The sequence below is a fragment of the Callorhinus ursinus genome, unplaced genomic scaffold, assembly GCF_003265705.2.
Source record: "Callorhinus ursinus isolate GAN/ISIS: 27379988/994484 unplaced genomic scaffold, GSC_fseal_2.0 scaffold20, whole genome shotgun sequence".
In the NCBI taxonomy this organism is placed as follows: domain Eukaryota; kingdom Metazoa; phylum Chordata; class Mammalia; order Carnivora; family Otariidae; genus Callorhinus; species Callorhinus ursinus.
The window spans coordinates 10,574,766-10,598,680 of NW_027397082.1; the positions used below are offsets into that span (position 1 = coordinate 10,574,766).

The 23,915-nt window shown below is 50.2% G+C and overlaps 1 long non-coding RNA gene across 2 annotated transcripts; it reads left to right on the forward strand.

Annotated features, from left to right (window-relative positions):
* The first annotated feature begins 15,825 nt into the window (after nucleotides 1-15,825).
* Nucleotides 15,826-22,407, forward strand: LOC141374683 (uncharacterized). 2 transcript variants are annotated; one of them, XR_012381766.1, is made up of 3 exons: nucleotides 15,826-16,016; nucleotides 21,752-21,831; nucleotides 21,952-22,407. It is a non-coding gene; the product is annotated as an uncharacterized lncRNA (long non-coding RNA). The 2 variants fall into 2 exon arrangements; XR_012381767.1 differs by lacking the exon at nucleotides 15,826-16,016 and adding an exon at nucleotides 18,327-18,699.
* The last annotated feature ends 1,508 nt before the right edge of the window (nucleotides 22,408-23,915 follow it).

Sequence of the window (23,915 nt, forward strand, 5' to 3'; positions counted from 1 at the left end):
ATAGCAGCAATGTCCACAATAGCCAAACTGTGGAAAGAGCCAAGATGTCCATCGAGAGATGAATGGATAAAGAAGGTGTGATTTATATATACAATGGAATATTGTGCAGCCATCAAAAAAATGAAATCTTGCCATTTGCAACGACATGGATGGAACTGGAGGGTATTATGCTAAGCAAAATAAGTCAATCAGAGAAAGACATGTATCATATGATCTCACTGATATGAGGAATTCATAATCTCAGGAAACAAACTGAGGGTTGCTGGAGTGGTGGGGGGTGGGAGGGATGGGGTGGCTGGGTGATAGACACTGGGGAGGGTATGTGCTATGGTGAGCGCTGTGAATTGTGTAAGACTGATAAATCACAGACCTGTACCTCTGAAACAAGTAATACATTATATGTTAAAAAAAAAAAAAAGTAGGAAGGGAAAAATGAAGGGGACATCGGAGGGGGAGACAAACCATGAGAGACTGTGGACTCTGAGAAACAAACTGAGGGTTCTAGGGGGGAGGGGGGTAGGGGGATGGGTTAGCCTGGTGATGGGTATTAAAGAGGGCATGTACTGAATGGAACACTGGGTGTTATACGCAAACAATGAATCATGGAACACGACATCAGAAATAAATTAAATAAATAAATAAATAAATAAAATTCAGTATCTACTCATTAAAAAAAGGCATGAAAAGGAAATAAAAGGTATAATCTTTGGAAAGAAAATAAAACATCTGTCATTATTCCTACATGTCATGATTATGTTCCCAGAAAATTTAAAGAAGTCTATAAAAATTATTATAATCAATAAATGAATTAAGCAAGATCTTTGGATAGAAGGTCAGTATTCAAAAGTCAACTTTATTTCTAGATTTTAGCAATTAGTAACTGAAAATAGAAAATTTAATGATACAATTTACCACAGTATCAAAAGAAATCAAATACCTAGGAATAAATCTAACAAAATGAGCAAGACCTCTACACAGCAAACTACAAAATATTTTTGAAAGAAATTAACACCTAATTAAATGAAAGAATATACTATGTTCGTGGACTGAAAGGCTCAATATTATAATGCTATAATAAATAAACTACTATGGTTCTGGCACAAAGACCCACGGTGGAATAAAACTGAAACAGACCGGGGCGCCTGGGTGGCTCAGTCCATTGAGCATCTGACTCTTGGTTTCAGCTCAGGTCATGATCTTGGGTTCTGAGATCAAGCCCTGTGTGTAGGGCTCCACGCTCAGTGCCAAGTTGCTTGTCCCTCTCCGTCTGCTCCTCCCTCTGCTCACACTCTCTCTCGCAAATAAATAAATAAAATCTTTAAGAAAAACAGAGGCGAGAAAAAAAGAGAATGTCTGCTTGTTAATAGCCAGCTCTGAAAGCCCTTGCCCCATGTGATCTTCTCTATCTTCAAAAGTGGGGCAGTTAAAAGAAACACTGAGGCGGGAAAGGGTAAAATGTTTACAGGTCCAGCACACAGTCTACCCCCACCCCAACAGTACCCCATGGGTTAGATGGCGAGAGAGCTGGAAAAGTGACTCAGGTTTATCCTGTCTCCTGAGCCAGGAGCTTCTGGGGCAGAAAGGAATCAGAGCTAATTCATTCATATGTTCAATGAATACTTGCTGAGTGCTGCTGTGTGGCAGTCACAGATCTGAGCCCAGGGACACAGCGGTGGGCAGAGAAGACCTAAATAAAACAGCAAAGGAACAAATGAAATCCCGTAATCAGGGGGCTCCATTCTCCTGGAGGTTGGTAGACAATTAAGCAAAATGAGTAAGACTTGTGGTGTGTGGGATAGTGATAAATGCCATGGAAAAAAATTAGCAAAGAAGGGTTGTAGGTATTATTGGGATGGTTGCGATTTTAAATAGGGAAGGTCTTGATGAGCAGATTACACTTGAGTAAAGACCTGGAAGTGCAGGAGAGAGCCCAGCACTAGCCAGGTGGAGAGAAGAGCGAACACAAAAACCTTGAGCTGGGAGCAAGGAGAACAGCAAGGAGGGGCCGTGGGGCTGGAATGGAGTAGATGAGACCAGCGGGCCCCAACAGGGGGGGATTTTGCTCCCCAAGTTGCCCCCAGGGGACAGCTGGTGGTGTCTGGAGAACTTACTTGTTGTCACAACTTGTGGTGGGGCATTACTAGTGTCAAGGGATGCTGTCCAACATCCTACAGTGCATGGGGCAGCCTCCCCTGCTCCTCAAAGAATTATCCAGCCCCAAACATTTCTAGGGCCAAATTTGAGAAACTCTTGCCGAAATGAGTTGCAGGAGATCATGTCCAAGAAATAAGAAGCAGAGGATTAGAGGATGGGGTTGGGGAGGGAGACTGCCTAGAGCCTTATAGGCGTATAAAGACCTGACTCTAAGCCATTGGTTGTAGCTTAAACCTAAGGACAATGGTCCTTGATCTTGGTTCCGGGTGCTGGTTCCCTTTGGTTTCCTGGGTGTGGCCAGCCCTCAGGGGCTGGAAAGTGGAAAACGGAATGTCCAGTCATTAAGTAAGACTGGATCAGCATGTAAAAACCCGGTTTTGCTAGGAAGTTGTTAATCTGGATTGTATGAGGATAGCCCAGCCTTAGTCGCTAGCGGCCCTGAGAAGTCCTGACTTCATCAAGGAAGTGAGCCTTTCCTTTCACCAAGTAGGTTGGTTGTAGTGCAAGGCCAGTGTTTGGATGTAAGTCTTGCCTTCTAAAATTTTTAATGTGCTGAGGGATGGGGGGAGGGGAGAAAGATTAACCCCCCACTGATACGTGGAAGATTCACGCAGGTCCTGCCGAGTGCACACCACTTGCTGGAAGCTGAGGTTAGATGGGTGAATGAACACACGTGTGTGAGGGAGGGAGTCTGGGCTGGGAGATGACATACCCAGACCCCGAGACATGGTGAGATACTTGCAGTCACAGAGGAGTGTGGGCCCTGGCAAGGGAATGGGGCTCAGCCCAGGGTGTGAGGGGGACAGGAGAGGTGGTGTCTACGCCTTGGAAGACAAAGTAGCTCAGGAGGTGAGTTACGTGGGGGACAGGCACCCCAAGCGCCCCAAGCAGAGGGCAGGGTGAGGCAGTGTTTTCAGGAACTCCATTCTCTGTAGATTTCTGAGGCTCACACTTGCAGATTCTTATGCAGGTCTCCTCAGGTCCCTCAGCCTGCATTTAACCCTGCACCCAGGGATCTGTGGCCCAGGTATTTCTCCAACACCTGTGTGTTGAAGGGCAAGGTTAAGGCATTCAGCCTCCAAGAGAAAGGCAGCCAAATGCTGCTGCCGTGAAGGGCAAAACCAGAGGAGTCTGGCCTGCTGAGCATGGCCACACTGAGGGCAAGGGTTCCCAGCCTTGAGTGGCCTAAACATCACTATGGGGGGGGGTGTGAAATTGCAGATTTCTGGATCCTGTCACAGACCCTTTGCCTCAGTCTCTTAGAGAGGTCCCTCCCTCCCACCACCGAAATCTCAAAAACAAGAAGACAGTCCCACCCAGTGTCCCACCTACTTATTTTAATAATAATGGCTGCTTTTTGTTGAACATTTATTGAGTGCAGGGCTCTGTGCTGCATTTATTATCTGCCTTCAAGCCTCACAACAACCCAGTGAAGGAGAGAAAATTCTGATAAGGAAACTGAGGCACAACAGTCAGGGCAGAAGTGGGAGCGAATGTAGTGCAGGCTTGCCTGACCCCAAACTCGAGACCTTAAGCTCTCTCCACTGCGTCCCTCCTGATGCCGTGCGGGACATCTCTATTGCTTGTCTCCAGAGCTAGATGACAAACTATTGAGGGCAAAAGTTGCATCTTAGGCTGCTTGTATTCCTCAGACAGAAATGCCTTCTATTAATGGGGATTGCCTTCTCAGAAACAGCTGAGAGCTTTCTCTGGACCTTTCTCCCAGCCTGCAGACCCCCAGCCCCCTCAAACAGCATCTCCTCCTTTCTCTTCCCAGGTGGAGTCAGACCTCTCTGGGCTCCTGGGGTTCTAGTTTCTCTGCTCCGCGGCACTTGTCAGAAGGGTCTTGTATCTGAGTTCTCAGCCTTCCCTTCCTTCTGACACATTCCTCCTGGGCTGTGAGCTCCTGCAAGTAGTGAGGCTGGCTTTTGCCCATCTGTCCCACGGAAGCAGCACCAAGTAGGCTCAGTGAATTCAAGGGGAGCTGATTGATGGCATTCAGATTCTCGATTTCTGCAGACATAAACCAAGGACTGGCTCTTCTTCTTCTTTATTATTTTTATTTTTTAAAAGATATTATTTTTAAAATAATCTCTACACCCAACATGGGGCTCAAACTCAACCCCAAGATCAAGAGTTGCATGCTCCACTGACTGAGCCAACCAGGTGCCCTTTCTTTTTTAAATCACATTTGTTTTTATTTGATTTATTGGGCACCTACTATGTTCTAGGCACTGGCCCAGGTACTAGGAATTCATTAGTAAACAGGATAAATGAGTTCCCTGCTGTCATGGTCCTTCCTGGTAGTGGGGAAGACAGGAAACACATGAATACACTCGGCAAAGCCAGCCTCTGTAGTCGGGGTTGGAGAAAAGAAAGAGCAATCAGAGCAGGAGCCAGACCGGTCCTTCTGAAGAGCCGGCATTTGAACTGATGATGGGATGATTAAAATGAGCCAGCCATGTATGAGTCAGGGGAAGAACATTCCAGGTCCAAAGGCCAGGACCAATGTGGCCCATTTGAGTATTCACGGATGCTCCTTATGGATGGAATTTTGTGGGCAAGAGAGAGAGGTAGAACAGAACTTGGTTGTAAGTTCAAAATGGGTCTTACTGGGATAAAAGCAAATTGTCAGCAGGACTGTGTTCCTTCTGAAAGCTCGAGGGGAGAAGCCATTTCCTTACCTTCTCCAGCTTCTAGAGTCTGTCTGCCTCCCGTGATTCATGGCTCCCTTCCTCCATCTTCCAAGCCAGCAATGGTGGGCTCAGTCCTTCTCACAGTGAGTCACTCAGACTCAGGGCCTCCCTCTTTCACTTTTAAGGCCCCTTATGTTGACATTGGGTCCAGGATAACCTCCTCACCTCAAAATTCTTGACTTCATTGTATCTGCAAAGGTCATTTTGCCGTTGAAGTCACATACTCACAGTCTCCATCTTTAGAGGGGCATTATTCAGCCTGCCTCCACCCAACGTGGACACAACAGGACTCTTGCTGTTTTCCCCTAAACATGCTCTTCCTGTTCCTCCCCCATCTCAGCATATGGCAGCCTCACTTATCTACCCCAAACCTGGGGTCCTCCTTGATTCCTCTTTCCTTGCATCCCACCCCTGCCACATCTGATGCGTCCAAAAGTCCTGTCTGTCCATTTCTCTCAGCTTCCTCTCCTGCTACTGGTCCAAGCCGCCACTGCCCCCCACCTGGACCCTGGCAGTGGCCTCCTAACTGATCTCTGCTTCTGCCCTATCCTCCCTACAGTTCATTCTCGAAACAGCTGGTGATTTTTCATCATCACCCTGCTTAAAACCCTCCAATGGCTTCCCATCTCAGAGTTAAATCCAGTTTTTTTCACCATAGTTTGCAAGGCGCCGCACAATCTGAGAATCTCCCAGATTATCTCCTACCTCTCTTTCTTGACTACTAAGGTAAGACAGGAGCTGGGACTGTTTGAGACTATTTTCTACCCAAAACAGCAATGATGCCTTCTATTAATTGACTCTCTTCCTTTGCCCAAGTTAAGCATTTAATCCGAAAGCAACCCAAGAGAAGCAGGTCAGGATGGGATTCCAACAATGATTTAACTTGAAATAACATTACCACTAATAACTGTCCTTCTGCCCCTCTAGCCAAGTATTCCAAACCTTTCCCGCTGACCCTGGTCAAGGTGCTGTGAACTATAGGAACAGTGCCTGATAGACCCAGGCCTTAGCATTGGCCACTAGGAGTGAGGCTCTAGGGAGAAAAATCCAAGTCTTCAGAAGACCTTGTCTTAGGTGATTTCAACAATAAGGAAGGTGGTACCAATGAAGCCTCTTGCAGGAAGCCCTCCCTGATTGCTTCAGCACCCAGCGCTCTACCTTTCTCTCACACTTTCAGTTTGTTTCATTTACTTCCCAGCAGGCTTTGCAGAAGCCAATATCGTTTCACATGTACATTTCACCCATAGCATGTGAGCTCCTTGAGATTTTTGTTTGGTGTTATACTGCTGAATCCTGAGGGCCTAAAAAGGGCCTGGCCCATGGTAGCCGCAATAAGTATTGGTTGGATGACTGTATCCTTCTAGCCACCCACGGACACTGGACTTGGTCTGGGCCAGGCCCTGTCCTGGCTTCCAGGGACTTGCAGAAGTGACCCGTATAACTGCTTGCCCTCTGACTTTACCGGGGAGACAGACGTATTCACTGCATGCACCCAAAGAAAGGAGGAGGCCACGAGCAGGGGAACCGGACCTGCTTGTTGGAAGGGGAAAGGTGCAGATGGAAGTGAGCGAGACAATTGTTGCAGAGTCCCTGGTGGGGCAGGTGGCTGTGGGGAATGGAGAGCCACCACTGGGCAAAAGTTAGGAGCACAGGCTCTAGAACCCAACTGTGTGAATGTGAATCCTGCTCCACCGCTCACGCGCTGTGTGATCTTGCTCAGTTATTTAATCTTGAGAAAAATGCAGCTTTCAAAACCTACTGCAGAGATTCTGATCTAGCAGGTCCAGGCTGGCTAGGAGCCTGTGTTTTTTGTTTAGTTTAGTTTTGTTTTGTTTTTTACAAGCATCTCATGATTTATTATAGATGGAGCATAGACTTTACCTTGAAAACAGTGGCTTGCATGGAGAGAAGGTCAAGCCGATCAGCAAACTGGAGGGTCAGGCTTTCATCTCAGTGACCTTTATCAGTCTGAAATCATAAATCGTCCTTCAGAGTTAGACATTATACCACCTACTAGGTGCTATGGAGAAGGCTTCGGGACAGCAGCCAAGGAGGATATCCACCAGGCCTTGTCTCCCCAGATCAGCCTAGGACACTCCCCAAGGGCAGATACTCAGGCAGTCTGCGAATGTGCACTAATAGACTGATGGATTTTCTCGCTAATCCCCAGCTGGCTAGCCTAAACCCCACACAGCGGTTCTGGATGGACCACGTGAACTCCAGCGAGGGCCAGGTTAGGATGGGGGGGCGGGCAGGAGGTAGGTGCCCAGCTCTGGTGTCTTCATTGCTTGGCTTGAACAAAGACCTCAGAGCCAGGAACTCTGAGGAGCCAGATGCAAATAAATCCTTGGGAGATGTGAGTGAACCTCTCTGAGCCTCAGTTGAAATGCAGGGTCTAAGTGTTACCAAAGCATTCTTCATTTATTCATTTCACAAACATGTAAGCATCTGTCATCTGCCATGGTAAACTGGAGATATAAGGGTAAAACAGGTATCTGTCCGTGGGGAGGTTATATTCCAGAGGGGACTTAGATAAAAGCAAATAAAATATATAAATTTAAATCAGAGGATAATAGGGCGCCTGGGTGGCTCAGTTGGTTAAGCGACTGCCTTCGGCTCAGGTCATGATCCCGGAGTCCCGGGATCGAGTCCCACATCGGGCTCCCTGCTCAGTAAGGGAGCCTGCTTCTCCCTCTGACCCTCCCCCCTCTCATGTACTCTCTCTCTCTCTCTCATTCTCTCTCTCTCAAATAAATAAATAAATCTTTAAAAAAAATAAATCAGAGGATAATAATGATAGGAAGACCATAAAAGAGAGTAATAGGGCAGTGGGCGGGGGGGGGCAGGGTGTTCCTTTTTTAGTTAGGCCAATCAGAGAAGGCTTCTGTGGGGAGGTGACATTTATCCTAAGCCTAGATGATGGGGAGCCAGCCATGTAGCATCCAAGGGAAGTATATTTCAAGTGTAGGGTAGAGCAAGTGCAAAGGCCCTGAGCTGGGAAAGTGCTTCAGATGTAAAACACAGCGTCTTCTACAGGGTCCTCAACAAAGGGTCATTTGGCCACTGAGTGGCTGTCTGTACTGTCCAGGGCCCACAGCTCTCATCTAACAGACTCTGTAAGTCATGACATCATGGCTGTAACTATGGCAAACATTGGTGGAGAACCTCATGCCAACCATAACCTCTTCTCATCTGAGACTCACAGTCACTCCTCAGGTAGGTACAACTACTGTATTTGGGGCATTTTACTGAGACTCAGAGTGAAGCAAATTGTTCAGGTCACTTACTTGTCAGACGGAAGAATGGGGATTCGAATCCAGGGCAAACTCTACAGCTCTGGACTCATAATGGATGTGTGGCATTGTTGATCTCTCTAAAGCAGGAACTCTTGGGCCTGGGGTGGTACCTGCCTCTCCTTAGGCCATTACAGTGGTCTCCCGGCCTGCTGGGCACTGGCCGCCATGCTGAGCCGCCCCTCTGGCATGTAACTAGCTGAGGGCTATGGTCTGGGGGTAGTGAGCCAAATCAGCCTGTCTGGAAACCATCCTTCTAGGCAACTCCTTCTAGAAGGAAAAGCTGTGTTCTCTTCCCAGCCTGCCCCCCTCCATGGCCCCAGGCCGAGTGGGGGCGTGAGTCAGCCCGAGGCCCGTGTGGGGGCGTCCTCCCGACTTCTGCAACATCCTGTATTCTGCCTTCTGTGTACCGACTTTCCATTACCAGGGAATCCCTCCCATTAGGGTTTGTTTTTACACCCTGGAGCTGACCAACCCACAGAACAATTACAATGGCTCCCCCAGGGTCACCCAGAGTCACTCCTGCATTACACAGTCAGTCTCCAGCCTCCAGGGTCTGGCAGGAGCTTCCTTGCCTCCCTACCCAAGGCCTCCAATTCTGCTCCTTCTTCAGCCCACACTGTTAGGACCTTCTCTTCCAAAGAGCCTCCCTGCTGTCTCTGCTCCTTGAGCTCCTATTGCCCTTTTGTCTGAGCCCTGAGCGCGGACTTCGGTTCCGCTCCTTCCTCTGACGAGGGCATGCCCTTTTCTCTGGGGAGCCACCCCTCCACCACTCCCTGCGATTAGATGGGGCCTCCAATCACATCATGCCCTTTCTCCTGCCATTGTGATTGGCCCAGGGATGGGCATGTGACCCAAAGCAGGCCAATCAGAATCCTTGCCTGGGATTTTGGATATGGAACATAGGAAGAAAAGCTTCTCTGTCTTTCCTTTGGGTTTGCTAAACTGGCATAACACAAGCCAGGCTGGGGTTATCTACATGCGCCCCCTTCTCCGTTTACGAGATGGAAGCTACCCGTCCACGGTGGGAGAAAATGAAGCCAACACACAGAGAGAAGCAGAGAGAATAAAGATGTGAGTGGCTCATTATTTGAGCTTTTAGAGTTCCTGGACCTGGCCCCACCTCAATTAATGAGCCAGATTTACTTATTTACTTACAACTTGTTTCTGCTTGAACTAGTTTGAATTTGGTTTCTGGCACTTGCAACCAAGAGTCCAAACAAGTACAATCATTCATAGGGTTCTTTCTTATACTATCACATACAAAATGTCTTTTGGGGGGTCTGTGCTTCTGTCTTCTCATGTAGATGGCCATCTCACTCAGAGCAGGAGTTGTTTCTTTAAAAATGTTTATTGTGGGGGCGCCTGGGTGGCTCAGTCGGTTGAGTATCCAGCTCTTGATTTTAGCTCAGGTCATGGTCTCAGGGTTGTGGGATCTGTGGGCTCTGTGCCTGTGCTTAGCATGGAGTCTGCTTGTCCCTTTCCTTCTGCTCTCCCCCACCCCCCACTGCTCTCTCTCAAATAAATAAAACTTTTAAAAAAATGTTTATTGTGTATTTTTTGATATAAAAAGACATAGGCAACAAATAAAACATAATAATAAAATTAACTCTTATAACCTGCTATGTGGCCTAAGAACTAGAACATGACTCAGACATGACCCTACCTGCGGGCTCCTCCCCATCCATGACCTGTCTGCCCCCAGGGGTAACGACTGTCCTAAATTTTATGCTTAGTATTCTCTTGCTGTAGAACAATTTTAGGACACATTTGTATGACCTCCTTAGAAAAAAGTTGTTTAGCTTTGTTTTTAAACTTTAGAAAAAATGGTTTAGTGTACATAGTCTTCTGAAACTCGCCTTTTTAACACACCATTTATTTCTAAGATTCATCCATCTTACTGCATGTAACTATAGTTCACCTATTTTCACTGCTGTGTAATATTACATTGTGGGAATAGACCATAATTCACAATTTTTTCCTTCTCCTGGTCACGGACATCTGGCTTTTTCATAATTTTACTATTATAAACAATTCTTCTTTGAACATCCTTGTACATGTCTTTCACGCAGGTGCAAGAGTTCCCAGGGTATATACCTAGGAGAGGAATTCCTTGCTAGGTTATTGGTGTGTGCAAGTTCAACCATACAAGATGGTGCCAAATCATTTTCTAAAGTGATTGTACCTACTTATCCCCCCCCCCACCACCTTATGTAAGAGCCCCCACTGCCAACATCTTGACCAACTTGGTACCCTACTTCTGTCTCCCCCACTGTACCTAAAAGGGTTTTGGACTCGTAGGATCAAAAATGGTTCATTTACTGATTGCCTGAGCCAGTGGAGTGGATGGGGAGGCAGCATGAAAGACAGATGTAGTTGGAAGTTGGAGAAGATGTAGAGACCATCTTCATCCAGAAAGGTGAACAACTAGAACCCCAGTATCTCAGATGGTCAGTGCTGAGCAGAGATTGCTCTCTGGGCTTCTCTGGGCCAATGCCCTGGGACCCTTTTGGAGGCCTTCATGATTGCCTGATTCTGACCCTCAGGGCTCAGCAAGCTCTTTATGGAGACAAACTTCTAGCATGGGCCTGCTCTGGGGAACACGTGCCTGGCACTGCCCACCTTGGAGCATTCCAGAGGAAGATTTTTCAAATGCCTGTTCAGGCATGTCCCATGAGCCAGGGAGGGGACTTTAAAAACCCACCCCCTTGGGAATCCTATCTATGAATAATACCCCCTACATTCAGATGGGCCCTAATGTCCATTTCAAAGCAGTCAGGTTTCCTTGCCCTCTTTACTCTAACTTTTTTTTTTTTTTTTAATAGGCAAGTCTTAGTAACATGGTAGAACTTTCTGTTTCCAGCCACCCCGGAAATTCGTAATCTTAGCGCACACGCACACACACACACACACACCCTCTCAAAGCACACATTCCTCATTTCAAGTCCAAGGCCTACAAAGAGTTTTCTGTTGAAGGTCAGCAGCTCTGATTGCATTTCTTTATTTAGCACATTGTTTTTGCTGAAGCTGATTCCATCACCTTTGAGTTCACGGAAGTGGAGCCCATTAGAAGAGTCGGCAGTCAAGAGGCTCCCAAACAGGCTAAGAGATGCTAAACTTAGGTTCATATGGCTACTGTGGTTTATTGACAGAGACCTCTCTCTCTCAATTTTAATGGAGCCTGAATTTTCCTGCTTTACAGCCACCAACCTGTTTGTAGTGGGAAGAAAGGAAACTTGGGGCTTTAGTCCCAGATGTCAACATCCACTCTTAATCTCTGCCCTTAAATTCCCTACTCCTCCGGCAATTGACCTACTTCCCATGGCCCTAACATGGCTCTGCGATACTCACATCCGGGCCGCAGGCTGGCCCAGGCGTGCAGATGAGGCAGCACTGTGTCTGGTCCTGGTGGAGAGGGCTATGGACCTGACTGTTGACTGGTCTCTTGGCTTCCGACCTGTGTCTCTCCTTCCCCCATCTCGATGGCCGGAGCCTGCATGTCTGCGGAGGCAACCATGGACTTCTCTGGCCCCCGCTTCCTCACAGCTGGCCCTGCCTATTCTATTCCCACCTATGGTTTCTGTCCTCTCTACGGGGACACTGGCTTTGTCCTGGGGCCAGCTCTCTGATCCACAGTGTGGGAGTGAAAACATCCACCGCGCCAATGAAGGTGGGCTTACACTTAACGGGCACACATCGTCAGGCGTCATGAGATTGGGGAAGATGAATCCCTTGGACAGTGTCTTGTGTTGACATCGTGATGGGGAATGCTGTCAGGGTCAGCTAGGGCTGTGACTGCGGAGTGAATTGCTCCAACTCCTCCAAATAGCAATTTGTCGATATGTATTTAAACAGAAAAAAAATGTAATTCTCTCTTGAGCTAGAAATTCCACTTCTAGGAATTTGTTTGATGGAAACACCAAAGACCTATATATGAAAGTGTTTGTGGGGCGCCTCGGTGGCTCAGTCGTTAAGCGTCTGCCTTCGGCTCAGGTCATGATCCCAGGGTCCTGGGATCGAGTCCCACATCGGGCTCCCTTCTCAGGGGGAGGCCTGCTTCTCCTTCTCCCACTCCTGCTGCTTATGTTCCTGCTCTCACTATCTCTGTCTCTGTCAAATAAATAAATAAAATCTTTGAAAAAAAAAAAAAAAGAAAGTGTTTGTGGTGGTCCGGTTTCTATTAGCCCAAACCTGGAAATTATCTCAATACCTATTTTTCTCTCAGATACAGCCGTGCAATGGTGTACCATGCAGCCGCTGCAAAAGCATGAAATAGTATCCATGGACTCATATGAAACGATCTTCATGGAATATTTGGTGAAAAGATGGTACAAAATCGTATATTTTGCTAGCTCCATATTTTAAAATAGGATATGGACTATCCATGTCTGTATATGCTGACAATATTTCTAGACAAATTAAAGATGAATAGATAACAGAATATTTTCTAGGGATGAGCATGGGGTGGAGGGACAGTTATTTCTTGCTGTGTGCTCTTGCACTCTGAAGTTTTTGTCATGTGTAGGTACGAGTTAAACATAATTTTGAAATATAAAAATGAATATAGGCTGTTTTTTATTCTAATTACTCCCAGGTTTTTATGTCTGGAACATATATATGTCACAGATAGGGGCTCTGACAATGACTTTTAAGAATGGAAAGACATCATACATATTAGGGAACTGAAAGAAGGATGTGGGATCCCCAAAGTTTGGCCTTGCCCATGCCCACCCCAAAGCTGCTGGTCTCGTGTGGCTTTAAGCCTGGGAAAGGGAGCCTCCCCAGGTCCCCGTCACTGCCATCCCATCTCCTAACCCTGGCCACTCATCGGGCCACCAACACCCTCTTCTCGGGCTCCCAGCTTTATGTTGAGTATCACTTGGTGGATGCCAGGCCTCAGGCTCGGTGCTAGTGTCAAGGTATTTGCTTTTTTCTTCCCTCCATCCCCACAGCTGGCACAGTGGTCCAGGTCTCTGTAGCTTCCTCAGCTGCTTGCCCCACTTCAATCCACTTCTCACACAGCTGCCTGAGCGATCTTTCTAAACCGTAAGTCGTAACAGTTCTTGCCCTGCTTAAAACCCATCCTATGGCTTCCTATTGCCATTAGAATACAGTCCAGCCTCGTTACCATGGCTGTGAGGCCCAGCAAGACCTGGCCCTTGCCTCCCTTTTCTCCTTGCCTCTCCCACTGCGCTCACTCGCACTGCTCCGGCCACACTGGCTTTCTTCCTGTTCCTTGAAGACCCAAGCATGTTCCTGCCCCAGGGCTTTTGCATTTGCCATTCTCTCTAACTGGCCATCTCTTTCGCTCTTTGCATACTTGCGTCTCATCATTCAGTTCTCTGCTCAGTGTTACTTTTCTGACTACTCTAGGTAAACAGGGCACCCCTCCCCTAAATCCACTCACCACTCCATCCCATACCGATTTGTTTTCTCATAGTATTTATCAGTGTCAGCCGGGACCTTTGCGACTTGTTTGGGGTCTGATCTTTGTCCAGCGAATTTCACTGTCATTCCCTGTCTCCACATCCATGGTGCTTTAGGCAGTGCTTGGAGCCTGGTGAGACAGCCATGAGTGTTTACTAAGTGGGTGGACGCAGTACCTGGCAGGTGCTCTGTGTTGGTGGAATCTCTGCTGCTTACTTGCTGTGTGGCCTCAGGAAAATCACAATTTCAGCAGCTGTGAAATGGGGCAGGCTGGGAGTACCCAGGCAAACAGAGAACTTCTCTGAGTGGAGCGTTTTGGTATTTTCTCCAAGTCTATTATTCTAAAGAAGTTGCACAGAAACACAGACTCTGATTTTCCAGCTGGGGCCATTTTCTGCCCACCTTCCTGCTCTGGGAAGCAGCACATGTGCCTGGGAGACTCTCCAGGGAGGGAGCATTGGCCTGGAAAATATCCCAATGCCCAGGGGGAGGGGAGAGGCATGCCTGGGGGTGTTGAACTGTCTCCTGGAGAAGAGTGTGGGAAGAAAGAAAGACAGGGGTAAAGGAACTCAGACTTCAGGGAGGTGGTGTAGGCTGAACCCTCAGACAATGTCTGACACTCACTGTAGGGACCCAGAAAGAATGAATGATGAACGTGACTATTGTTATTACTGTCGCTAGGCCGTGAGCACCTCCAGGAAAGAAGGAACCAGACATGTCGAACTGCATTTTCACAATTCTCTGCCTCATTTCGCCTTCACGACAGCCTTTGAGGCAGGTACACTTAGGAACCCCGCTTGGAGCTAAAGAAACTGAGGCAGAGAAGGAGTCTTGCTGCAGGGCCAGGATTCAACACATTCAGAGTCTTCCAATTTTGAGGTCTCTCAGAACTTCCCAGTCTTCTTGGCTTTTGCTCAGCCCGATCTGTTTTGTTTTAGTTACCCACAGGAGAACAACCACTCTGAAATGGAACTGGGGCTGTTGGCTTGTTTTGGAGGGAACAGGGCTCAGAAAAAGAAGGAGCACCCCCGCCTGGCTTTGCAGGAGAATCCTTAGGTGGAGCCCAGGGGCCGCTAGGTAAGGGAGAGAACCAGGGCCAAACCCAGAAAACCTCCTTTCAGGCTTTGAGGTGAGGTGGCTAATCTCCATGCAGCTTACAAGAGGCTCTGGAGGAAGCCAGGCCTTTGGAAGGGGCTCGGCCCAAGTGAACAGAGCTGCCCAAAACAGGCTCCCACAGGCTGGGAACTCTAGCCTTCTGGGGCTGGATCCTCCAGCCCTGTCCTGACCTTCGAGGGGCGGAGCCAGGCCTCAAATCACAACCTTCCAGCTGAGTGACAGGCCCAGCCTGCAGGTTTTTCCTCTAGAGCTAAGTTCTAGGGGCCATGCCTGACTCAGAACCACACCTGGAGCCACCTGCCCAAGATGCAGCCCCTTGTCCTGCCACACTGAAGTGGTGACATTCTCCACCCTGACTCACTCCTTTCCCCAGAAGGACACCTACAATCTCACCACTGCTGCTAGTGCTTGGGATAAGCCCTTGAGGTCAGATCCTTTGTTCAAAGTCTGTAGGGAGCTGCCATGAAATGTCTCATACCTTCATGGGAATTTATCCACTCAAGGGTGGGCGGGAGTGAATGTCCTGTTCCAGGGGCTGTAAGGGATTGGGAGTGGCCCCTGAAGGGATCCTGGGGGAATACACTAGAGAAACAGGCCCCAGTCAGGCCTGGGGTCAAGGCGGGAGGAACAGGTGGTGGAACCTGGAGGCAAAAAAAGAACCGAATTAGGTGCTTTTTAATTAGACCATTATGTTTTAGGCAACACCTCTGCTGGAGAGTTGGTCTGCTTTAAGAACCGGATGAAGGCAGTGCTGTCAGGGTTTGGTGCTCTGGGAAAGGCCACCTGGGGTCTGCACGTGTCTTCTCTCCCCTACCCCACCCCCAGCTCAGGCCCCCTTCCCAGTACCTCCCTCCCCACCGTGGTTCCGGAGTGGCCACCCACAGAGCAGCCTCAGGCCTGGGCGCTGAGTCATAAGGCTCTGGTGCCTGCCATGGGGGGTGGGGGGGGGTGCAGGGTGGCAGATGGCTTGATGTGGGCGTGAGTGAGGGGAGGGCAGGTGGGAGGGGGTAGTGACCCTTGGCCCAGCAGGGAGGGATTTGAGGAAGTGACCTGGGAGGTGGGCTAAGACCGGCAATGAGCTTTCCTTTCCTGTGTCTTTCCTCCCATTTGCGGAGTAGCCAGCGTGGCCAGGTAGGGGTGGAGAGTGACCCCCGGGGGTCTAAGGCCTGAGACCCAGGGCTTCCGCACGGCCGGCCTGGCCCGGCTGGTCCAACCGTGGGAGGCAGAGCCCGGCTGTGTTTATCCAGGCTGGCGCTTCCGGAGCAGATGGGCGCCTGTCAGTGCTGCCAGCCAGGAACTGGGCTGAAGTCCACTCATCGCCAAGTGGCAGGTGACTCGGGGGCCTGGAGGGGAACATGTGTTTGGTTTGGCTGTTTATTAGGGAAAGTCTCTCCAGGCCGAGAGCTGCCTGCACACCTGAGGGAGCACAGCCCCAGCCAGTGTTGCACACAGTGCAGACTCTTTGACCCCAAGACACTCGGCCCTTCTAGTTCCTGAGAGCTGGGCAATCTGGGAAGGTGGCTCCAGAGTCCAACTCTACTTTTTGCCACCTCTGTCTTGCTGTATTAGTTACCTAGGGCTGCTGTAACAAAGTGCCACCCGCTGGGGGTTTAAGCAATAGAGATGCACGCTCTCCCAGTTCTGGAGGCTGGGAGTCCCAGATTGGGGGGCGGCGGGGTTGATGCCCCACGGAGCCTCTCTCCAGGCTTCTGGAGGCTGTCAGCCATCCTGCAGGTTCCTGGCTTGTAGGTACATCCTCTGTCCTCCACCTCCCTCTTCCCTTGGCTTCCTCCCCTCTGTGGCCCCCGTGTTTGGTCTCTTCCGAAAGGACAGCGGTCATTGGATTAAGGGCCCACCCTACTCCAGTATGACCTCAGCTTAACTTACTTGTATCCACAACGACCCTATTTGGGTCCTAATATGGATTCCGAGGTTCCAGGCAGGACAGAGATTTGGGGAGGACACTATTGGACCCGGGGAAGTGGGGTTGCTCTCCTGCCTCGCTCATACTCCCATCTTTAACGTTTCCTCCCTCTCACGCTGCCACTTCCCTGCTCCCAGGCCGGAGCGGGCAGAGAGGGTATGGCTGCCCCTGTCCCAGGCCCGTGGAGCCACAGCTGTTAATTAGGAAGAAAACACTCTAGAAAGGCAGGAATGATTTTTACTGACATGTTCTTCCCCATTAAGGGGCAATCCACTTACAACTGTGATTTTTTTCATCCTTTTTGGGGTTTCAGAGGCTTCTGGGAATCTGACGGGGAAAGCTTTGGACTCCCACTCAGGATAAATGCATGCACAAACACAGCTTTCAGTGGCGACACAGCCTTCCAGGGCCTGTCTGTCCGTCTGCCCGCAGGTTCCAGGGAGGATCCTCTCAGGGCTAAGGAATGCCTGCCCAGGAGCCAAAAGCTGGTCCAGGGGTTGTCAGCCTGGGCAAGGACCAAGGAGGGTTTCCTCACATTGGTTCCTTGCCAGTGTGTGTGTGTGTGTGTGTGTGTGTGTGTGCGCGCGCACGTGTGTGTGTGCATGTGCACGCTCCGGGGTAGGGTAGGCCTCACTGAAGAGGGGGGCGGATGTGTAGGGCCCAAGAAAAGGAGGATACTCTGATGTGGTGTGAACATGTATTTTTCTCTTGTCTCAGTAGTCACCACCCCAGAGACACTGTTGAGAAGAGGCCCAGCCCTGGGATGGCTTTCTAAGATGTATTATTAAATGGGAGGGGGTGGGGAGTTGAAGCATAATGGACCCACCATTATCCTGTTTGTGCAAAAACACCCACTGTGTACTTACGCACATATATATGTATATATGTGTGTGTGTGTATATATGTATATATGTGTGTGTGTGTATGTATATGTGTGTGTGTGTGTGTATGTATATATACACACACACACACATATATATATACAGAGACTTCCCAAAGTATAAACAGAAAACAGTGGCTGCTTCTGGGGAGGGGTCTAGCACTTTCCTTGATGCTCCCTATGTTTTAGTATGGTTTAACTTTTTCCAGTAAGAATGTATTCAAATGTTAATTGTGGATTAAATAAGTTAACAGCTTTTCAAAGAAAGGCTCTTGCTATTTGGGGGTTTCAGATCCCTTTGAAAAGCCCTGAAAACCACGGGCCTGCTCTCCACCCGTGCACCTGCCCACTATAAGAATCCCCAGGCTGGAGGGAGGACCAGAGCCCCAGTCCTGAAACTGACCCTCGGAGCAGCCCACCTCCTGCCCCAGCCAGGCCACTGGGATGTCCTTTTCCCTTCTCGCCACTTCCCACCCAGCCCCCAGTAAATTCTTGCCTGACCGTCCTCTGGGCCATTGGTTCTCAAATTAGAGGCAACAGAATGGGGGGGGCTTGTTAAAGTGGATTGCTAGAGCACCCCCACACCTAGGGTGGGGCCTGAGATTTCCTTTTTTTTTTTTAAAGATTTTATTTATTTGAGAGAGGGAATGAGAGAGAGAGAGAGCACGAGAGGGAAGAGGATCAGAGGGAGAAGCAGACTCCCTGCTGAGCAGGGAGCCGGATGCGGGACTCGATCCGGGGACTCTGGGATCATGACCTGAGCCGAAGGCAGTCGCCCAACCAACTGAGCCACCCAGGCGCCCCTGAGATTTCCTTTTCTAACAAGTGTCCAGGTGATCAGATATGATAGATCCCCTGCTAGACTTTGAGAACCACTGCTCTAGGTAAAGGGCATTAGTTGTGCCTTTGAGGGTTCACCTGGAATGCAAAGAGGGGCTTTGTTCCCTTTGGGGAACAAAGGCTTGTCACCTTTCCTGTGTGGTGGTGAGGAGAAAGTCCTGGGGACTCGTGTGGGGGCAGGGAGAAGGGGAACATCTTCTACTCTTAAGGGTTAGGACTAAGAGATGCCTGCACTGGAAGACTTACGATTGTCTCAGCAGAAGGGGACCACCCTGCTCCAAGCTTCCTTCCTGTCCCATCAGCCTCTGCAACCCCTCTGCCCTGAGACCGAAGGTGGGGCCACAGAGGCAAGGCCAAGAGGGGTAAAAGGTAAGGGAGGGGCTCTGCAGGCCCTGAGCTTCCCTTTTCTATCTTCAGGCTCTGAAGTTCTTGTGAATTCAGAGAGGGTCTTACCCACCCCAAACCCCCAAGGAACTTGACCGAACAAATTCGTGTCCCTGGCACCCGGCCCAGCAACTGGCACGAAGTCAGCGCACAGTGAATGTGCGTTAAAGGACAGAAAGGTGGAAGCTCAGCCCCACCCTGCAGGCCGGAGGACGCCATGCTGGAAGCAGGGGAAGGCTTTCTGGGGTACTTTGCCACTCCTTCCCTTTCTGCTTCTTGCCCTCCAGCAAGTCCCAGTTCTCCCCATGTCCACAGGGAGCAGCTGTGGGTTTGTTTTCTTCCCTACGGTGAATGTGTCCCACCCTGGGGGTAGGTGAAGGGAGGACTCAGAGCCCCAGTGAATTAAACCCCAAGGATGGAATGCGGGGCCTCAGGGCTAGTGGAGTTGTGCAAGGTCAGGATTCAGGAGCAGTGGGTTCTTAGAGGCCTCTCCACCCCAAGCCACATCAGACTTGCCCTCTGGAATCTCTCTTCAGGCCTCAGTGGGAGTCATAAAGATGCAGGCTCCCTGGGGGCTCGCTTTGGGGGAAGTGCCCTGGGCGCCACCACGGAGGGGGGCCTGTGTGTGTGAGGCGCTTCTGGGGATGAGCTCAGCTGTTGTTTGGAGCTTCTTTGTCTGCTCAACTGCCCCGGGAGTGATGCAAGAGGGTCAGCCGTGCCAGATTCTAGCAGAGGCAGAGATAAGAGCCCTTACCAAATAGAGGGGAGGCAGCCGTGGCTACCTGCCTGCCGAGCCGGGGGAAGGGTTGTTCGGTCTGCCCCTTGGCAGCCTCAGTGAGGGGTACAGCCCCGCAGCGCTCTGGTGGATAGTGACCTGTGGAGGGACAGGGACACCCGGAGCTGCTGCAGATCCCAGGTGAACCCTGTGAGGCCCAACAGCCAAGAGTCACCAGTGACTTCTCAGGAGCCCAATTCCATAGTCCTTCTGCTCCTCCTCCACCTCTGCAGCCTCAGCTCAGGCCAGCCCTTGCTTTCCGCCCCTACCCCTCACCCCCTCACCCTGCGCTCGCTCTGGCCCGCACGGCGCCTGGCTCTGGGGTGCAAAGGCTCCCACTCGAGGGGCTCCCAGTGGCATGCACAGAGAGAGTTGGCAACCGGCAGCTCAACCCAACAGGCGCTGAGAGCCGTGTCTGGGGAATACAGAAGGAAGCAACCCCTTCTGGAACTCCTCTCCTTCCACATCTGCACTGAACTCTGTCTCTGGTCTCCCGTTTGACTGATGCCAGCTCCTGTTTCTTGAGCTCTGGCATTCAGACAAGGGCTTGCCACGCCTTCCCCATCCTTGCCACAGCACAACGCAGGGAGACTGTGAACCCACTTAACAGAAAAAGAAACTGACGAAGAGTGTGGCTCAGGAGCTTGCCCCCCTTCCACGCCTTGATTGCCCTTCATTCCTAACCGTTCCTCCCACTGCAGGAAGATTCCCTGAGGTCTGGCCTCCCTTGTCTTCTTGGTCCTCTTTCTGGCCGTGTCCCCACGCCCACCCCTCCATGATCTTGCATCCTCCCACACCTCCTGCATCTGGATCAGAGGCTCCAGCACCCTCCAGATGTGCACCCCCACTTCTTTCCCTGCTTGCTGGGCATCTCCATCCAGGCATCCTGCTAGAGCTCAGCCCGCTGTGCCCAAGCCCTCCATCTCTCCAGACTTCTCTCTGACTGTTGTCGGTGCCCCCAGTTCCTGGCCATCCAGGCCCCAAGGCGTCTCTCTTTTGCCTCCATCCAGAACACACAGTACTCTGTGGCACGGCAGGGGCAGATGGGGCAGTGACATCCCACTTAAGACTCTTCTGGTTGCAAGTGACAGAAAATTCCTATTGGAACTGCTGGGATCCATAACAGACCCAACTGAGCTGGCGTCAGACAAGCTGAGCCCAGCCATTCAGATGGTACCGTCAGGCCTTTCAGCTCCACACACGCCTGGTACTGGCTCTGCTCTTAGTCCCCCGGGTGGCACAATGGCCCTCAGCTGGGGGCTACACCCTCTAGGATGGGAAGGAAGAGGCCAGATGCCTTTGTGAGAAGGGCAACAGGGCGATCACAGGGTGGGAGAGGCAAGCAGGGGCCAGTCCGTAGGGCCCTTCTTTCTCCCCCTGCAGGGCCCCAGGAGTCAGTGCATGTCCACCTCCTCCAGGAAGCCCAAAAGCCCTCCCTGCCTCACTGGTCCAGTCTCACCAGTTTGCCCAGCTCTCTGGGGCAATGAGCTAGAATGGGAGTTATGTGAGAATTGCAACATCCTCTCTCTTTGCCCTCGAGGAACAGGGAAGATAGCATCTATACGGACTCCATAAGAAGATTGGCAATCCGAATGGTGGACAGCGGGTGAGGACTGAGGGGAAATAATGGGAGGTGTGTATGGCCAAGGCTGGAGGGTGGGGGGTCAGGGAAGTGTGCACATCCTCTGTGCACTACATTGAAATGGCAATCAGGATGGGAAGACCTCGCCTGTGCCCACCACTCCCAGACACTGGGAGGTGATGGGAGTCAGCCCCACCCATTACCCAGGCCCTTTGTTGGGGAGGGGAGCTCGGGCTCACAATGCAGCCCAACACTGACCATTCTCCCCTGCCCCCACCTGGATTAGGGTTGTAGCTGGGGTCTAGGAATAGTGGTTGGGAGCAACAGTATTTCATTATCAGTTTCTATTAACAAATATTGACTGGGTACCTGCTTCAGGACCCAGTGAACACAATAGGCAAATTATCCAGTAGATTTTTTGAGCATCTACTACTGAGTTCAAGGCTCCATATAAGGCAAGGAGCTCAAAGTAAAATGAAATGCTTGGTTCCAGAAGCCGCATCAGCCTAGGTTTTTGTTTTTCCATTTTTAATAATTGATGACAGTAACTTCAGTACAGATATCAGCGTCCTGCTCTCAGTCATGAAAATCTTGGTTCAGCCAGGTTTTAACTAGAATTATTCCCTCCAATCTTCCCTACAAAGAGTTTTGGGTTTTGTTTTTGTTTTTGTTTTTTTAAGTGATCTCTACACTCAACATGGGGCTTGAACTCACAACCCCGAGATCAAGAGTCGCACACTCCACCGTCTGAGCCAACCACGTGCCCCTTAAGAGTTCTTAATTATATGAAAAAGTGGGTTTGTAAAACTTGGGGGGGATTCAGTCAGCTTGCATCAGCTTCTCTCTTTAAGTAACATATTTCTTTCTTTTTTTATTTTAGAAAAGAATCAAGAAGAAAATTAAAAATTGATCCATACTCCTCCCACCCAGATGACCCCTTGTTCTTGCTTCTTAAATGCATATGGAAAAGGGTTGAAATGCTAGAGAAAGACCCAGAATGCGAAGTAAAACTGTCCCATTGCTCCTTCCCAAATTCAGGTTCCTCCTCCTAAAGGTTTGTGCCATTCACGACCTCTTACACATCCCTCCAGAAAAGGTTTAATGCGTTTGTCAGCATCATAAATGCACTATTAGGGGCGCCTGGGTGGCTCAGTCGTTAAGCGTCTGCCTTCGGCTCAGGTCATGATCCCAGGGTCCTGGGATTGAGCCCTGTGTCGGGCTCCCTGCTCAGTGCGGAGCCTGCTTCACCCTCTCCCACTCCCCCTGCTTGTGTTCCCTCTCTCACTGTCTCTCTCTGTCAAATAAATAAAATCTTAAAAACAATAAATGCATTATTATATCCTATTCATAGAAGGTTCTCCCAGAAGTTAAGAAGGGTTGCTCTTGGGGCGCCTGGGTGGCTCAGTCGTTAAGCGTCTGCCTTTGGCTCAGGTCATGATCCCAGGGTCCTGGGATCGAGCCCCGCATTGGGCTCCCTGCTCAGCGGGAAGCCTGCTTCCCCCCCTCCCACTCCCCCTGCTTGTGTTCCCTCTCTCGCTGTGTCTCTCTCTGTCAAATAAATAAATAAAATCTTAAAAAAAAAAGAAGGGTTGCTCTCTGTCCTTTGATAGTTCATTTATATATATATATATATTTTTTCCTGTCCTATCACATCTGCATTTAAGAACTAGTCAGAGGAACCAGGTATCCTGTACTCCCCAGGCTTGGACTCGCTGGGTGACCTCAGCAAGTCACTTCACTTCACTGAGGCTCAGTTTTCTCATGGAGAAAATGAGGATCCTGGGGGTGTTCCACGGGAGTGGGCCTGAAGCAAGGCCTGGTTAGCTGGGAGGCGTTCCACACATGCCAGAGCATTCCCTTAGCCCCTTTTGGAAGGAGGCAGGGCCACTCGTTCTAAATTAATGTTACAGAAGGGCCTGTCAGCAGTTACCCCTCAGAATGACCCGTCACTTCACTTCCCGGCTGCAGGAAGAGGAGCGTTGGAGTCTCCTGACAGGAGATGACAGGGTCGCACGAATTCCTCACCCTTGGTGTTGGCTCCCACCCCAGGTGCTCAATCGATCCGACTCTGGAGGGCTGGACCCACCTGTCCTTGGCTGGGAAGGAATCCCTGCTAACAGCTGCGACAGGCCCCTGATTATATGGCCCCTGTCCCCCTCCCGCTATTCTTCCTCTGACCTCAGGTTTTAAGATCTCTGTGACCCCTGCCTCAGGGAGCAAACGGCCCATAGGAAAGGTCTCTAGCATCCTCTGGGGTCCAGAAGGTGACTTGGCTATTGTCACTAAAACTGCATGCCGCCCCAGGAAGTCTGAAGGCAGGCCAAGCTTCCAGCCTAAGGAGGTGGGGCTGTGCTGATGGCAGCTGAGGGCAGAGGGTGGACAGAGGCCATCTGTGGCATGCTGGGAAGCGTCTGCCGCAGCGCTGCTCCTTTGCAGGTGTTGCTTCCTTGGCCCTCCCAGATGCACTCCCACTTTGCAGATGAGGACGCTGAGGCTCAGAGAGCTGAGCCAATTTGCTATTCAGTGAGTAAGGGGCAGAGCCAGGACTGGAGTCTGACTGCGGAGTTCAGAGCTCATGCTCTGCCCCTAGGCCAGGCACGGGTGGGAACAAAACTGGGCCCCCAGAACTCAAGGCCATAAAGGGGCTGCCCATTCACAGGCACAGGCACCCTTCTCTTGGGGTCTGCCTTTATGAGGCCTGTTCCCTCAGTATCCTCAGTGCCTAGAACAGTGCCTGGCACATAGTATGTGCTCAGATAATCTCTGTGGAATAAAGAAAAGAATGGACAGCAGAAATGGCTGACAAGCTAATTAGATGACCCCTCCACCAAACGTTCCAAGGCT